Genomic DNA, 18936 nt, shown 5'->3' on the forward strand with positions numbered 1-18936 from the left:
TTAGAGTAAGTGACTTAATATCAGAAAGTCAGTAAAGGAGGCAGGGCTACAACCCAGGATTCTAGGCTCAAGTCTCCACCTAGTTTTCTGATTTATTCCAATACGACAAGATCTAAAGCCTTATGAAATAAGTTGGGTATTATAGTCCTATGTGACAAAAAGATAAAAGTGAGGCATGAAGAAGTCATGTGGTTCAATCATGGCAAAAGTTTGACTAGAACCCAGGCATGCTAATGTCTAAGCCAGAGTCTGTCTACTATATCAAGCCAAAGTGCTCTAACTTGACCTCTTGTTTTTCTTTTTGAAAATATAAAGGTAAACTTGCCCCCAAGTAGGTATATTTAGGTATAGCAAATGTCCTAGAAGGCCCAATCTGAATCCTATTTTGTTGGTTTCTTCTTTTATTACTTGAATCCTTCCCCTTTATTTGATCATAATAATTTTCTATTATGTTTCTACTATCTTAAGATGATGTTTACATCACTTATTTTCAGTCTTTCTTCTCTGAGATTTGCATTTAATGATATAAATTTATCTCTAAGCATAATTTTAGTTGCATCTGCCAAGTTTTGCTAAGTCATATTTCCATTAACATTTGATTCAAAATATTTTGTGTTCTTTGATCCAAGGTAATTTAAAAGCACACTGCCTAATTCCAAAACTTTGAAGAATTTTCTAGTTATATTTTTTAATGTTTATTTTTGAGAGAGAGAGAGAGAGAGAGAGAGAGAGAGAGAGAGAATGCAAATGGGGGAGCAACAGAGAGAGAGGGAGAGGGAGAATCCCAAGCAGTCTCCACACTGTCAGCACAGAGCCCGAAGTGGGGCTCAAACTCATGAAACATGAGATCATGACCTGAGCCGAAGTCAGAGTCAGATGCTTAACCAAATGAGCCACCCAGGCACCCCTCTAGTTATCTTTATAATCAATTTCAGGCTTAGATCCTCTGTGGTCAGAGAAGTTACTCTGAATGAATAAAATTTTGATATCTGTTGAGATCTGATTTAAGTCCCAGCATACAGTTAATTTTGATAAATGTTCTATGTGTACTTGAAAATAACATGAATTCTTATTATTGAATGCTGGGTTCTATATATGTCTATTAAGTTGAGTTTGTTTATCACATTGTTTAGGTCTTCCATAGGCTTTCTGATTTTTTTTTATCTGTCTATACTATCAGTTATCAACAGAGACATGTTGCAGTTTCCCTATATTGTTTTGTGTTTCTACCAGATTGGCCCTTTTGTCTTCATAAAATCTTACTTATCTAAATTAAAATATTTCTTCCCTAAAGTCTAGTTTGTTGAATATTACTTATATATTTCCCATTCTTTTTCTTTCAATCTTCCTATCTTTATGTTCAGGGTACATCTATGAGTAGCATTTAATAGGGTTATGTTTTTATCCAGTCTCATAATGGCTGTCTTTTAGCTAAAGCATTAATTCCATTTACATCTAAAGCGATTACTGATGTTACTTGCATCATCCATCTTATTATCTGTTTACTATTTGTTCCACCTGTTTTATGTTTCTTTTTCCCTCTTTCTTTGTTTTATTTTAAACAAGTATTTACCATTCCTCTGCCTTCTGTTTTCTATTTGGGCCCTTAATGGATTGGGTGATGCTTACACATATTGAGGGGGACTATCTACTTTATTCACTTCACCAATTCAAATTCTGATCTCTTCTAGAAACGCTCTCACAGACACATCCAGAAATAAAGTTTCGTCAACTATCTGGGCATCCCTTAGTCCAGTAAAGTTGGCACATATATTGACACATATAACTAAGCATCACAATGACCACGTGATGTTTATTCCAGAGATGCAAGACAAGTTCAGTATTAGAAAATCAATGTAATTCACCATATTAACAAACAAAAGAAGAAAAATTACATGATCACATCAATCGATACACGAAAATTATCTGACAAAATTCAACACCCATTCATGATAAAATTCTTATAAAAACAGGAATATAAGGGAACTTCCTCAACTTGATAAAGAGCATCTACATGTAATGTTATACTAAATAATGAAAGGCTAAATGTGTCCCTCTAAATGGACAAAGCCAGGATGTCCATTCTCACCATTCTTGTTTGACACAGTACTAGAAGTTCTAGCCAGTGCCATAAAGCAAGAAAAGAAATAAAACTTCTATACATCATAAAGGAAGACATGAAATTTTCCTTATTTGCAGATGACAATGAATGTCTACATAGAAAATCCTAAGAACTCTCCCCCATTTAAAGAAAAGAACTAATAAGTAAGCTCAACAAGGTTTCAGGAGACAAGATAAACACATAAAATAACCATATGCCTATAAACAACAATGAACACATGGACACCAAAACTAAAAATACAACATAATTTACAATCACCCACCAAAATGAAACTCTTAGGGAAAATATAACAAAATGTGAATAGAACTTGTATGTAGAAAACTACACATCAAGATGAAAGAAATAAAATAAAATATAAATTGAATGACATACTATGTTCATGGATTAGAAGACTCAATGTAGTAAAGATGTCAATTATTCCTGAATTTATTTTTTTAATTACTCCTGAGTTTATACATAAGTTTAATACAATTCCTATCAAAATTTCGGCAAGATTTTTGTAGATACAGACAAGATTATCCTAAAATGTATATGAAAAAGCAAAAGAACTAAAATAGCTTAATATTTATTAAAGTAAGACAAAGGGGAAAAATCTAGTCTACTTGATTTCAAGGCTTACTATATAGCTATAGTAATCAAGACGATGTGATATTAGTGGAAAGACACATAAATCAATGGGATAGAAGAATGAACTCTAAAGTAGACTCATATATTTACACCCAAATGATTTTTGACAAAGGTACAAACATAATTCAAAGGAAAAAAGATAGCATTTTCAATGAATGGAGCTGAAGAAATTGAACATTCACAGGCAAAAAAGAAAAAGAAAAAGAACTTTGTTCTAAAATTCACACTTTATAGGGGTGCCTGGGTGGCTCAGTCAGTTAAGCATTGGACTCTAGATTTCAGCTCAGGTCATGATCTCATGGTTGATGGGTTCGAACCCCCATTGGGGTCTGCATTGACAGTGCAGAGCCTGCTTGGGATTCTCTCTCTTCCTCTCTCTCTCTGCCCCTCCCCCGCGCTCCCACTCTTTCTCTCTCTTCTCTTTCTTTCAAAGTAAATAAACTTTTAAAAATTAAAATAAAATAAAAATCACACTTTATACAAAAATTAACTCAAAATGAGTCATGAACTTAAATCTTAAATATAAAAGTATAATTTTTTTAATGTGAGAAAATAGATGTAGGGCTAAGCAAGGTGTTATTAGCTTTGAGACCAAAAGTATGGTCTATAAAAGGAAAAATTAATACACTGGTTTCATAAAAATTAGTGTTTACTCTGTGAAAGTTCCTATTTAAGAAAGTGAAAAGACAAGCTACAGACTGAGAGGAAATATTCGCAAGCAACCTGTCTGGCAAAGAACTAATATCTAGAATATAAAAAGAACTCTCAAAACTCAATAATAAAACAAACAATCCAATTAGAAAATGGGCAAAAGACAGGGGAGGGGCCAAGATGGCAGAACAGCATGAAAGTTTTTTGTGTGTCTCTCATTCCTGAAATGCAGCCAGATCAACACCAAACCATCTTGCACACCTAGAAAACTGATTTGAGGATTAACACAACAATCTGCATAACCTGAACCACAGACCTCAGCAGGTATGTGGAACAGAGAGGTGAACTGGAGGAGAGTGAAGCCTCAGAGGGCAGGGAGCTGCTTTTGCTTGCAGAGAGATGACTGAGAGAGGATGGAGATGGGGGGAGAGTACGGGAAAGCATCCCCCCACCCCCTGCCTAAAAGCAGCTGGAGAGAAAAGGAAGAGTACGCAAGGGACTCAACAAAAAAGGGAGAAAGGAGAAAGGAGAGAGTTTAAATTCCATCAAGACTCTATACACAGGGGGAGCACAGAGTCTGAAAGTCTGCAGCTCCACACCTGGCAGTACTTTGGTGAGAAGGGCAAATCCCCAGGAGCAGAGAGCAAGGTCCAAGGGGTACTTGGGCCACACAGGAGAGTCAGTTCCCCTGCTGGGAGGACATTTGGTAGAGACTGCAGAAACCCCAGAGGCAAAGGTCCCAGTGGGCCCTGGAGAACAACCACGTTCACTGGTGCTGGAACAAGGACGTTAAGGGGGAAGCCTGGTGCCAGATGTGTGTTGTGATTTACCATAATCCCTGAAATGCTGCAGCTACACAATCGTGTGAACTTTTTCTGGGGCGGGCTGGCACCCAGCTGCAGTCTCTGGGCATCAGCAGCATCACGGTCCCATGAACATTCCTGGGGGTGGGCGGTACCTGGCCATTGCTCAGTGAGACTCTCCCACAGAGTCAGGATGGGTCAAAGCCACAGTCCCTCAGAAGTGAGGGGTTGGGAAACACAGCCGAATCTGAGATAAAACTCATGAGGGAGGTGTTGCCTGGCATTCTGACGGCTTGGTCACGGACAGTGTAAAAGCACAGAGTGGACAGAAGCCAGAGACAAAGGACAGCTGCGTGACGGATGATCAGGGAGGACAGAGTCCCGATACTAGAGACTGGGTAGCTGGGTGATACCATTTTCACCCCTTCTGCACATGCGCATACACACCCCAACAACCCACCTCAGTAAGGTAAGCAGCGCCATCTAGTAGAGAACGGAGCTGTTACACTAAACCCTGCCCAACTGGACCAACCGTGCTCTTGAGGAGGACAACCACAAGTCTCTCCGCCTGCTTAGTTTATGAACTATAAAATGCTTCATAGTTTGACTTCCAGGGGAAACCAATGTAATTTCAATCATATTTCAGTCAGTCCCCTGATCCATCTATTGAATTGTTTTTTCTTTTTCTTTTCTTTTCTTATTCTTGAATACAGAAAGAGAAAAAAATTATTTTCCATTTTTATTAGAAATATTTTGATTTATTTTTTCTACTACATCTTTTACTTATTTGTAAATTTTTCAAATTCTATTTTACTTCCATCATTTCATTTTATTCTATTTCATTGTACTCATTTTTTCAAATTTGCAAACGTTTCCTTGCTTTTCTTTTCTTATCTTTCTTTCTTTTCTTTTTTCTTTCTTTTTTTCCCCTTTCTTATCTTTCCCTTTTTTTCTCTAATCTATCAATCTCCTTTCAACAACCAGACCAAAATACACCTAGGATCTGGCATCCTTTATTTGATTTTTTTGTGTTGTTTTAATTTTTTAAATTTAATTTTTTTACGTTATTAATTCCTTTCCTTCCTTCAAAATGACAAAATGAAGGAATTTACCCCAAAATAAAGAACAGGAAGAAATGACAGCCAGGGACTTAATCAACACAGATACAAACAAGATGTCTGAAAAAGAATTTAGAATCATGATAAGAATACTAGCTGGGGTTGAAAATAGATTAGAATCCCTTTCTGCAGAGATAAAAGACGTAAAATCTAGTCAGGATGAAATAAAAAAAATGCTATAACTGAGCTGCAATCTCAAATGGATGCCACAGCGGCAAGGATGGATAAAGCATAGCAGCATAACAGCGATATAGGGGACAAACTTATGGAGAACAATGAAGCAAAAAAAAAGAGAGAAACAAAGGCAAAAGAGCACATTTTAAGAATTAGAGAACTCAGTGACTCATTAAAAAGGAACAACATCAGAATCACAGGGGTCCCAGAAGATGAAGAAAGAGAAAACAGTGTTGAAGGGTTATGTGAGCAAATCACAGCAGAAAACATTCCTGACCTGGGGAAAGACACAGACACCAAAATCTAGGAAGCACAGAGGACTCCCATTAGATTCAACAAAAACCGACCATCAACAAGGTGTATCATAGTCAAATTCACAAAATACTCAGGCAAGGAAAGAATCATGAAAGCAGCATGGGGAAAAAAAAGTTCTTAACCTACAAGGAAAGACAGATCAGGTTCACAGCAGACTTATCCACAGAAACTTGGCAGGCCAGAAAGGAGTGGCAGGATATATTCAATGTGCTGAATCAGAAAAATATGCAGCTAAGAAATCTTTATCCAGCAAGGCTGTCATTCAAAATAAAAGGAGAGATAAAAAGTTTCCCAGACAAACAAAAATTAAAGGAGCTGGTGACCACTAAACCAACCCTGCAAGAAATTTTAAGGGGGACTCTCTGAGGGGAGGAAAGACGAAAAAAAACCCAACAAACAAACAAACAAACAAAAACCCAAAAAGGCAAAAGCAACAAAGACTAGAAAGGACCAGAGAACACCACCAGAAACCCCAACTCTACAGGCAACATAATGGCAATAAATTCATATTTTTCAATACTCATTCTAAATGTCAATGGACTAAATGCTCCAACCAAAAGATATAGGGTAACATAATGGATAAGAAAACAAGATCTATCTATATGCTACTTACAAGAGACCCACTTTAGACCTAAAGACACCTTCAGATTGAAAGTAAGGGGATGGAGAATTATCTATCATGCTAACGGTCACCAGAAGAAAGCCAAAGTATCCATACGTATTTCAGACAATCTAGACTTTAAAATAAAGACTGTAACAAGAAATGAATAATTAAGGGGTCTATCTGCCAAGAAGATCTAGCAATTGTAAACATTTATGCTCCAAATGTGGAACACCCAAATACATAAATCAATTAATCACAAATACAAAGAAACTCACTGATAACACTACCATAATAAGAGGGGACTTCAACATCCCCACTTACAGCAACAGACAGATCATCTAAACAGAAAATCAAAAGGAAACAATGGTTTTGAATGACACACTGGACTGGATGGACTTAACAGATATATTCAGAACATTTCATCCTAAAGGAGCAGAATACACATTCTTCTCCAGTGCACATGGAACATTCTCCAGAATAGATCACATACTGGGACACAAATCATCTCTCAACAAATACAAAAATATCAAGATCATACCGTGCATATCTTCAGACCACAACACTATGAAACTCAAAATCAACCACAAGAAAAAATGTGGAAAGATAACAAATACTTGGAAACTGAAGACCATCCTACAAAAGAATGAATTGGCTAACCAAGAAGTTAAAGAGAAAATTAAAAAGTACATGGAAGCGAATGAAAATGATAACACCACAGCCCAAAACCTCTGGGACACAGCAAAGGCGGTCATAAAAGGGAAGTATATAGCAATGCAGGCCTTTCTAAAGAAGGAAGAAAGGTCTCACATACACAACCTAACCTTACACCTTAAAGAGCTGGAAAAAGAAGAGCAAATAAAACCCAAAACCAGCAGGAAGACAGGAAATAATAAAGACTGAGCAGAAACCAATGCTATTGAAACAAACAAAACAAAAAACAAACAAACAAAAAACAGCAGAACGGATCAATGAAACCAGAAGCTGGTTCTTTGAAAGAATTAAAAAAATTGATAAACCCCTAGCCAGTTTGATCAAAAAGAAAAAGGAAAGGACTCAAGTAAATAAAATCAAGAATGAAAGAGGAGAGATCACAACCAACAAAGCAGAAACACAAACAATAATAAGAGAATATTACAAGCAATTATATGCCAATAAAATGAGCAATCTGGAAGAAATGGACAAATTCCTAGAAACATATACACTACCAAAACTGAAACAGGAAGAAATAGAAAATTTGAATAGATCCATAACCAGTAAAGAAATCAAATTAGTAACCAAAAATCTCCCCCAAAAACAAGAGTCCAGGGCCAGATGGCTTTCCAGGGGAAATCTACCAAACATTTAAAGAAGAGTTAACACCTATTCTCTTGAAGCTGTTCCAAAAATTAGAAATGGAAGGAAAACTTCCAAACTTTTTCTAGGAAGCCAGCATTACCTTGATTCCAAAACCAGACAAAGAACTACAGACCAATTTCCCTGATGAGCATGGATGCAAAATCCTCAACATGATACTAGCCAACCAGATCCAACAGTACATTAAAAAAATTATTAACCATGACCAAGTGGGAATTATACCTGGGATGCAGGGCTGGTTCAATATCTGCAAAACAATCAATGTGATACATTACAGCAATAAAAGAAAGGATAAGAACCACATGATCCTCTCAAAAGATTCAGAAAAAGCATTTGACAAAATACAGCATCCTTTCTTGATAAAACCCCTCAAGAAAGTAGGGACAGAGGGTTCATACCTCAAGATCATAAAAGCCATATATGAAAGACCCACCGCTAATATCATCCTCAATGGGGAAAAAATGAGAGCTTTCTCCCTAAGGTCAGGAACAAGACAGGGATGTCGACTCACACCACTGTTATTCAACATAGTATTGGAAGTCTTAGCCTCAGCAATCAGACAACACAAAGGAATAAAAGGCATCCAAATCGGCCAGGAGGAGGTCAAACTTTCACTCTTCACAGATGACATGATAGTCTATATGGAAAACCCAAAAGATTCCACCAAAAAACTGCTAGAACCAATCCATGAATTCAGCAAAGTTGCAGTATATAAAATCAATGCACAGAAATAGGTTGCATTCCTATACACCAATGATGAAGCAACAGAAAGAGAAAACAAGGAATTGATCCCATTTACAATTGCACCAAAAAACATAAAATACCTAGGAATAAATCTAACCAAAGAGGTAAAAAACCTATACACTGAAAACTCTAGAAAGCTTATGAAAGAAATTGAAGAAGACACAAAAAAAACTAGAAAAATAGCCCATGTTCCTGGATAGGGAGAATATTGTTAAAATGTCAATACTACCCAAAGCAATCTACATATTCAATGCAATCCCTATTAAAATAACACCAGCATTCTTCACACAGAACAAACAATCCTAAAATTTGTATGGAACCAGAAAAGACCCCGAATGGCCAAAGCAATCTTGAAAAAGAAAACCAAAGCTGGAGGCATCACAATCCTGGACTTCAAACTGTATTACAAACCTGTAATCATCAAGGCAGTATGGTACTGGCACAAAAACAGACACTCAGATCAATAGAACAGAATAGAGAATCCAGAAATGGACCCACAAATGTATGGCCAGCTAATCTTTGACAAAGCAGGAAAGAATATCCGATGGAATACAGACAGTCTCTTCAGCAAATGGTGCTAGGAAAACTGGACAGCGACATGCAGAAGAATGAACCTGGACCACTTGTTTACACCAGACACAAAAATAAACTCAACATGGTTGAAAGACCTAAACGTAAGACAGGAAGCCATCAAATCCTAGAGGAGAAAGCAGGCAAAAACCTCTTTGACCTCAGCCACAGCAATTTCTTACTCAACATGTCTCCAGAGGCAAGGGAAACAAAAGCAAACATGAACTACTGGGACCTCATCAAAATAAAAAGCTTCTGCACAGTGAAGGAAACAATCAGCAAAAGTAAAGGCAACTGACAGACTGGGAGAAGATATTTGCAAACGACATATCAGATAAAGGGTTAGTATCCAAAATCTATAAAGACCTTATCAAACTCAACACCTGAAAAATAAATAATCCAGTGAATAAATGGGTAAAAGACATGAATAGGCACTTTTCCAAAGAAGACATCCAGATGGCCAACCAACACATGAAAAGATGTTCAGCATCACTCTTCATCAGGGAAATACAAATCAAAACCACAATGAGATACCATCTCACACCTGTCAGAATGGCTAACATTAACAACTCAGGCAACGACAGATGTTGGCGAGGATGCGGAGAAAGAGGATCTCTTTTGCACTGCTGGTGGGAATGCAAACTGGTGCAGCCACTCTGGAAAACAGTATAGAGGTTCCTCAAAAAATTAAAAATAAAACTACCCTACAACCCGGCAATTGCACTACTAAGTATTTATCCAAGGGATACAGGTATGATGTTTTGAAGGGGCACATGCACCCCAATATTTATAGCAGCACTATCAACAATAGTCAAAGTATGGAAAGAGCCCAAAATGTCCATCGACGGATGAATGGGTAAAGAAGATGTGGTATATATATATATACAATAGAGTATTACTCAGCAATCAAAAAGAATGAAATCTTGCCATTTGCAATTATGTGGATGGAACTAGAGGGTATTATGCTAAGCGAAATTATTCAAAGAAAGACAAAGATCATATGACTTCACTCCTATGAGGACTTTAAGATACAAAACAGATGAACATAAGGGAAGGGAAGCAAAAATAATATAAAAACAGTAAGGGGGACATAACATAAGAAACTGTTAAATATAGAGAACAAACAGAGGGTTGCTGGAGGGGTTGTGGGAGGGAGATGGGCTAAATGGGTAAAGGGAATTAAGGAATATACTCCCGAAATCATTGTTGCACTATATGCCAACCAACTTGGATGTAAATTAAAAAAATAAATTTAAAAAAATGAGAAAAAAAAGAAAATGGGCAAAAGACATGAATAGACATTTCACTGAAGCATATGTCCAAATGGCAAATAAGTACACGAAAAGATGTTCTACATTAATATCCACTAAAGAAATACAAATTATAACTACAATGAGACATTATTACATAAATATGGATAACACCAAGCTGGTGAAGATGTAGAGAAACTAAATCACTCACACATTACTGGTGAGAAGATAAAATTATACAGTCACTCTGGAAAAAATTTTGTAGGTTCTTAAAAAGTGAAACATACAACTACCAGATAACCCACCAACTGCATAATTGTACATTTATCCCAGAACTGTGAAGACATATCTTTACACAAAAACCTGTACATGAAAGTTCATGGCAGTTTTATTCATGAAATAGCCAAAAACTGGAAACAATCTTCAACAGCTGCATAGTTAAATGAACTGTGATACAACCATGCCATGGAATAATATTCAACAATAAAAAGGAACAGATTATTGATATGCAATCTACATATACCTTCAAGGAATTAAGCTGAGTGAAAAGCGATTCTCAAAAAGTTGTATACCATATGATTCTACTTACAAGACATTCTTAAGACGACAAAACTACAGAAATAAAGAATAAATTGGTGGTTTCCAAAGGTCAAGAAGAGTACTAGGACTTAAAAAAAAATGGAGGTCAGCATAATGGCAGAATAGGACATCCCCAGCACTCATCGTCTCACAGACACACTTACTTGGCAACCATCCATAGACAAAAAGGTACCTTTGTGAGAGCTTTGTAATCCAGATAGGAGGTTGACATCCAGTGGAGCACAAAACTGAGGAATGTCACTTTGAGAAGACAGGACTATTCACTGGTTGCAGACCAACCAACACCCAGCTGCAGACCTGGAAGCAGCCCTATTCTTCCATGGACTCAACTCCAACCCTTCTTGTGTGAGGTCCTGTCACCAGCTTTTCCATCCCACACCCCCAGTAATAGGTCCACCAACCACAGACCCAGCTACAGACTCAGAAACATCCCCATGGCTCGCTTGCAGTGCTTCTAGGCTATGATTATGGAGGGAGTCCCATGCATCCATTCTCCTGTCAGGAGAAGGTCTTTACCTGCAAAAACCAGTCTGCAAAGATGGGAAGAGGTTACTCCTTCTTTAAATGCACAGACATCAACCTAAGGCTACAAGGATCATGAAGAATCAGGTAAACATGAAACCATCAAAAGAAACTAATAAACCAGTAACTGACCCTAAAGAAATAGAGGTCCATGAACTGCTTAACAAATCCAAAATAATAATCCTTAAAAAGCTCAGTGGGTTACAAGGAGATAGAGATAGACAACTAAACAAATCAGGAAAACAATATATGAACAAAATAAGAAATTGAAAAAAGAGACAGAAACCATAAAAAAGAACCAAACAGAAGTCCTGGAGCTGAAGTACACAGTGACTGAACTGAAAAATTCAACAGAGAACTTCAACAACAGATTCAACCAAGCAGAAGAAAGATTAGTGAACTCACAGACTGGTTATTTGAAATTATCTCATAAGAGGAACTGAAGAAAAGAAGAAGAAGAAGAAGAAGAAGAAGAAGAAGAAGAAGAAGAAGAAGAAGAAGAAGAAGAAGAAGGAGGAGGAGGAGGAGGAGGAGGAGGGGGGGGGAGGAGGGAAAGAAGAATGAAGAAGGCCTATGGTACTTATAGTAAACCACTGAATATATGCATTATGGGATTCCCAAAAGAGATAGAGAAAGAGGCAGAACAATTATTTAAAGAAGTAATGACTAAAAACCTCCCAAATCTACAGAAGGAAAAGGACATCCAGATAAATAAAGCCCAAAAGTTCCCAAATAGGTTGAAGCCAAAGACAAAAACACTGTAAACTGTTAATCAACATACTGTAAACTGTCAAAAGTCAAAAAAAAAAAAAAGAAAGAAAATTTTGATAGCCACAAGAAAAAAGCAACTTGTCACATACAAGGGAAACTCTCCCCACCCCATAAGGCAGATTGTTCAGCAGAAACCTTGCAAACCAGGAGAGAATGGGATGATATATTCAAGGTACAGAAAGAAAAAAAAACTGCCAACCAAGAATATTGTACCCAGGAAAACTGTCCTTTAAGAATGTAGGAGATAAACAAAAACTAAGGGGGTTCATCTCCACTAGATGTGGCTTACAAGAAGCGCTAAAGAGAGTTCTTCAAGTTGAATAAAAATATGTTAAACAACAACATGAAAGGATATGAAAGTAAAAATTTCAATGCTAAAGGTAAATATAAATAGAAAAAGAGAATATTCCAATACTGTAATGGTGGCATGCAAATCATTTTTAACCGTAGTTATATGAATTAAAAGGTAGATATAGTAAGAATAATTACAACAAGAGAAATTTGTCAATTCAACACAATATAGAAAGAAGCAAAATCTAATAACAATGACATAAAGTGTGAATGTGTCAGAGGGTAAAGTGTAGGGTGTTTGTATGTGACTGAAGTTGTTACCAGCTTAAAACAGATTGCTTTAATATAAAATGGTAACCACCAAAAAAAATATTTCCATGTGCATATGGAACATTCTCTAGGATAGAGCACATGACAGATCACAAAATAAGTCTTAACAAACTTAAAAATATGGAGGAAATTTGAAGTATCTTTTCCAATCACAATGCACTGAAACCAGATGTCAACAATAGAAAGAAAATAGGAAAATCCACAAACACATGAAAATTAGACAACATACTCAAATAACTATTGGAGCTAGGTAGAAATAAAAAAGGAAATTGTAAAATATGTCAAGACAAATGAAACACAACATACCGAAACTTAGAAGATGCAGCAAAAGCAGTATTAAAAGGGAAGTTCATAGCAATAAACACCTATACTGAAAAAGAAGCAAGATTTCAAATAAAAAACCTACATTTACAACTCAAGGAACTAGAAAAAGAAGAACAAACTAAGCCCAAAATTAGCAGAAAGAAGGAAATAATAAATATTAGAGCAGAAATAAATGAAACAGAGAATAGAAAAATGTTTTTTTAATTGATGAAACTATGATTTGGCATTTTGAAAATAAAAACAAAATCAACAAAATCTTAGCTAGACTAAAAAAGAGAGAGAGAGAAGACTCAAAATCAGAAATGAAAGAGGAGACATTATAACTGATCCCACAGAAATAAAAAGTTCATAAGTGGCTATTATGAACAAGTATATACCAACAAACTGGACAATCTAGAGGAAATACAGAAATTCCTAGACACATACAACCTATCAAAACTGAATCAAGAAAAAATAGAAAATCTGAACATACCAAAAACAAATGAAGAGATTAAAAAAAGTAATCAAAAACCTCCCAACAGAGAAAAGCCCAGGACTAGATGGTTTAATGGGTGAATTCTACTAAACATTTAAAGAATTTGGGGCTCCTGGCTGGCTCAGCTGGTTAAGTGTCTTACTTCAGCTCAGGTCATGATCTCATGGTTCACAAGTTCGAGCCCCGCATCGGGCTCTGTGCTGACAGCTCAGAGTCTGGAGCCTGTGTCTCCCTCTCTCTCTGACCCTCCCCCTGTTCATGCTCTGTCTCTCTCTGTCTCAAAAATAAGTAAACGTTAAAAAAAATTTTAAAAAGAAAGAAAGAATTAATACCAATCCTTCTTAAAGTCTTCCAAAATTAGAAGAAACACTTCCAAATTAATTCTATGAGGAAAGCTTCAAACTGATACCACAGCCAGAAAAAGCACGAGAAAAGAAAACTATAGGCCAATATTCCTGGTAAACATTGATGCAAAAATTCTCAACAAAATACTGGCAAACTGAATATAACAGCATATTAGAAGAATCACACACCATGACCAAGTAGAATTTATCCCTGGGATTCAAGGATGGTTCAACACATGCAAATCAATCAATGTAATACACCACACTAACAAAATGAAGGCTAAAAACCACACAATCATTGCAATAGATGCAAAGAAAGTATTTGACAATATTTAATACCCTTTCACGATAAAAACTCTCCACAAATTAAGTATAGAAGAAGCTTACCTCAATACAATAAAATCCACTTATAAAAAGCTCATACTCAGCAATGAAAAGTTGAAAGCTTTCTCTCTGAGATCCAGAACAAGGCAAGGATGCCCACTCTCATTTCTCCTGTTCAACATATTACCAGACATCCTGCCAGAGCGATTAGGCAAGAAAAAGAAATAAAGCCATATAAATTAGAAAGAAAGAAGTAAAACTATCTCTGCTTGCAGATGATATGATTTTGTACATAGAAAACAAAAACTGTTAGAGTAAGCGAATTCAGTAAAGTAACAAAATACAAAATCAACATACAAAAATTAGTTATGTTTCTGTTCACTGACAACCTATCTAAAAAGGAAATTAAGAAAAAATTCCATTTGCAATAGCATCAAAAAAGTAAAATACTTAGGAATAAGCTTAACAGAAGAGTTGAAAGACTGTACAATGAAAATTATAAAACAATGACAAAAGAAATTTTAAAAGTCACAAATAAATAGAAGGACATTGTTCATGCAATGAAAGAACTGATATTTTTTAAACATCCATACTTACCAAAGTGATCTATAGATTCAACACAGTTCTCATCAAAATCCCAATGGCATTTTTTACTGAAATAGAAAACGGGCACCTGGGTGACTCAGTAGGTTAAGCATCCGACTTCAACTCAGGTCATGATCGCATGGTTCATGGGTTCAAGCCCCACATTGGGCTCTGTGCTGATAGCTCAGAGCCTGAAGCCTGCTTCGGATTTTGTGTCTCCCTCCCTCTCTCTCTGCCCCTCCTGCTTGCTCTCTCTCTCTCTCTCTCTCTCTCTCGTTCTCTCTCTCTCAAAAATAATAATAATGATAATAATAATCCTAAAATTCATTTAGAACCACAAAAGACCCTGAATGACCAAAGCAATTTTGAGCAAGAACAACAAAGCTGGCAGCGTTACACTCCCTGGTTTCAAAACATTATAAAGCTACATCTCTAGACGATCTTTCTCAACCAGTCTCACGACTGGACAAACCATTTTTATATATACAACTCTTAAATTTATAACTTTAGCCTCAATTTTTTTTTACCTGAACTCCTGACTCATCCAATTAACCTACCAAATATCTCCTCTTGAACACCTAATAGACATCTCTACTTGCAATATTCGAACACATGATCTCCCTGCCTCAGCTTGTTCCTCTCCCTGTCTTTCCCTAGGAGCTTCTAAGAAAAAGAAAGAAAGCTTTCTTAGAACTCCCTAGTAAATGGCATGACAGTTTTAAATCATGGCTTCAAGTTCTTTGACACCTCATTGTCCCCATCTCTTTTAACCTGGATGAGCCTGTGCATAATTCTAGCCACAGAATACGGTGGAAGTGACACTGTGTGAGTTCTGAGGCTCAGTCATAAAAGCTCATGCAGCTCCCTTCTGGTTCTGAAATGTTCACTCTCAGGAAGCTCCCCCTTTCAAAACGCACAGCCATTATACTGTAAAAAGCCCAAACCAATAAAATGTTTAAAAGATAACAAAATGGGGGCGCCTGGGTGGCGCAGTCGGTTGAGCGTCCGACTTCAGCCAGGTCACGATCTCGCGGTCTGTGAGTTCGAGCCCCGCGTCAGGCTCTGGGCTGATGGCTCGGAGCCTGGAGCCTGTTTCTGATTCTGTGTCTCCCTCTCTCTCTGCCCCTCCCCCGTTCATGCTCTGTCTCTCTCTGTCCCAAAAATAAATAAAAAACGTTGAAAAAAAAATTAAAAAAAAAAAAAAAGATAACAAAATGGTAGTTGGTTTAGTCCACTATTTTAGGGCTGGTTTATAGTTAATAAAGAGCTGAGACTGATGGCAGGCTTATTCTTTCAATAACTCAGACCGAAACTTATGAAGTCACCCTTGACTCCTCTCTCTCACATTCCATATCCAGTCCCTCAACGAATCCTGTCAAGTCTCTTTTCAAAGTACGTCCAAAATAGGACCAATGTCCATCACCGCATCTACAAAATGGATCTCTTCTGGTCAAAGCTCTTGCTTGGAAACAACAGAAACTGACTCGGGCTAAATTTGCCGACAAATTTAGTGAAAGGAAATCAGATGGCTCACAGAATAGAACAAAGAGGATGCCAACTCTAGAAAACGGTCTGAAATCAGTGAAGTTTAAATATAAGGAATCATAGCCAAAGAACCAGCCTGATTGATAAGCTGCTACTGCCACACCAGCTTCACCTGCACTTATTCTAGGCTGTCCCCATTTTTTTTGCTCTTTGGTGTCTTCCCTCCAGAGAAGTGTATTTACTTGGCTGAGCTTAGTTGATTTTCCTGAGTCCCAACTGCCACAGGCTGACAAAAGGGAGAGTTGGCATGGTGGCTTTCATAGTAAGAAGTGGAGACCCATCTTCCATAAAAACTCATTTCACAATGCATTTTCCAAACACCGGAAGTGGCTACAAATTCTGAGCAGCCTAAGGGTTGGGTGAGGAGAAGATACATTTTGTATCACAAACAACAGATTCTCATTGTGTGTGGAAAAGTAAGTAGACTCTGATCGAAAGCCTTGCATTCAAGTCCTGCTCTAGCACTTATTAGACGTGTGACCCTAAGCAAGTCATTTAACTTCCCTGAGACTCCCATTTTTTCATCTTTAACATGAGTGCAACAATATCTGCCCTGCTTATCTAGCAGATTTGTTTTGAGGATCGAATGAGTGTGTGAGCATATTAAGGCTGCGATCTTGATCCCTTTCATCTTTGTAACAGTGTTGACTAGCGAGGGTTAGATGGGAGTAGGTGTTCCATTAATGTCTACAGAATGAGTAATAGTTATAGAAAAGATTTGTAAAATGAAAGCCATTAACTGATCCTACTATATCGTCCAGCTAGACCAGAAAAGTGTGATATTGTCACCCAGTGCCAGACTAAAGTAATATCAAATATGCTTTGGGAGGAGACCCCTGACATTGAAAATTTCTGCCACCAACCTCTTCATAAAATAAATATGGAAATGGCAGATCAACTTAATTGTTTCACTATATAGTATAAATTTGGCTCATAGAGCAAAATCCTCCTGTGACAAGTTTTAGAGATCAGATAATGGTTCTTGAGAATCATGCTCGCATGGGGAAGTAATATAGCTTAAGTAGATTTCTGGCCAATGGATTCAAGTTACCCTGAGGAAACAAGATCTAATTGTAGGATAGCTAATAATAACAATCCTTTACCCAAATTCTTTGGAGATAGATTTAGAATTGAAAATTTCTCAGATATTTGAAAGACGTTAGTGGCAAAAATCGTATATTACACAACCACTAGCAGGGTCTGAGTCAGTACCCTGTAATCAAACACAAAATATTTCTGCAGAGATATGAATGAATGCTCATTCTGAGTATAATAAACACTGAAACAATCTCATATCCATTTAGTTAAGGTGATTTCAACATAAGGGTCAAAGCACTTTTGGGGGGCGTTTGGGTGACCCAGTCGGTTAAACGACCGACTTCCGGCTTAGCTCATGATCTCACAGTTCGTGAATTCAAGCCCCACATCTGGCTCTCTGCTGCCAGCCCAGAGCCTGCTTCAGAACTTCTGTCTCTTTCTCTCTCTCTCTCTCTCTGTCCCTCCCTCCTCTCTCTCTTTCTCTCTCTCTCTCAAAAATAAATAAACATTTTTTTAAAAAAAAACATTAAAAAATAAGAATGTTAAAAAGACACTTTTGGTTTTCAAAGCTTTTCTTTGGATTTTAAAAATGCAGATAAGAAACAAAGTTGTATTTTTCATGAAAGGGTAAATGGACTTATAGTGCCTTACGATAGAAAATGCTCTACCATGTACAAGCTTGAATAGTAGTAACACTCTCTCTCTTTAAATCTATATAAAATCACTTTCAAAAAAATTTTTTAACATTCAACTCAGCAAATTCTTGAATTCAACCAGAGAGATCATCTATTTCAATCTGCCACCTAATTCAGCTGATGCTTACTAATAAGCATGCGAGCCAGACAGTCACTCAGCCTTTGCAAAATTCTCCTATGGGTGAAGAATTCACTCCTTCATGTGGCAACTCCCTGCATTCTTGGAAAACCGTAATTATTAGGATCAAAGTCAGATCTTCTGTCACTTTTACCCTTTAGTCCTAACACTGCCGTAGGGAGCAGGAAAAATTTCTCTACCCTGTCTGCCATGTGACAGCTAGGCAAATATTTGAAGTGGCAATCACATACCACATCATTTGCCTCTTCTCTAGGCTAAACATTTGCCCTAACTCTTCCACATATAGTTTCCTCTTCCCTCACATCCTGAGAGCCCATACTAATCTCTAACTTATCAATGTGTAAAATAAAGCAAGGCAGCTAGAGCTAGATAAATCTCCAGCCCAGAATGCAGGGGACCTGTTATCTTCCTTGTAAGCTATATATCATGTTTTTAGTAACACATCCTACGATTTTGTGTGTGTGTGTGTGTGTGTGTGTGTGCGCGCACGCAGCATAATACTTTTGGATTGTTTTGCATTTATAGTAAATTAATCTCCCCATCTTTTCACACTGCACTGCTGTCACAATCCAAGAACCTCCCTTGATTTATATGTGTCAGTCTCAGTAAAGGGCTTTTGTAC

The 18936-nt window shown here is 37.1% G+C and overlaps 1 long non-coding RNA gene across 2 annotated transcripts in view; it reads right to left on the bottom strand.

Annotated features, from left to right (window-relative positions):
- Positions 1-18936, bottom strand: part of LOC109275679 (uncharacterized) — a 249988-nt gene that overhangs the window by 226205 nt on the left and 4847 nt on the right. The window lies entirely within an intron of this gene.

This window comes from Panthera pardus, unplaced genomic scaffold (assembly GCF_024362965.1).
Source record: "Panthera pardus isolate Hobbes unplaced genomic scaffold, ASM2436296v1 HiC_scaffold_15, whole genome shotgun sequence".
In the NCBI taxonomy this organism is placed as follows: Eukaryota; Metazoa; Chordata; class Mammalia; order Carnivora; family Felidae; genus Panthera; species Panthera pardus.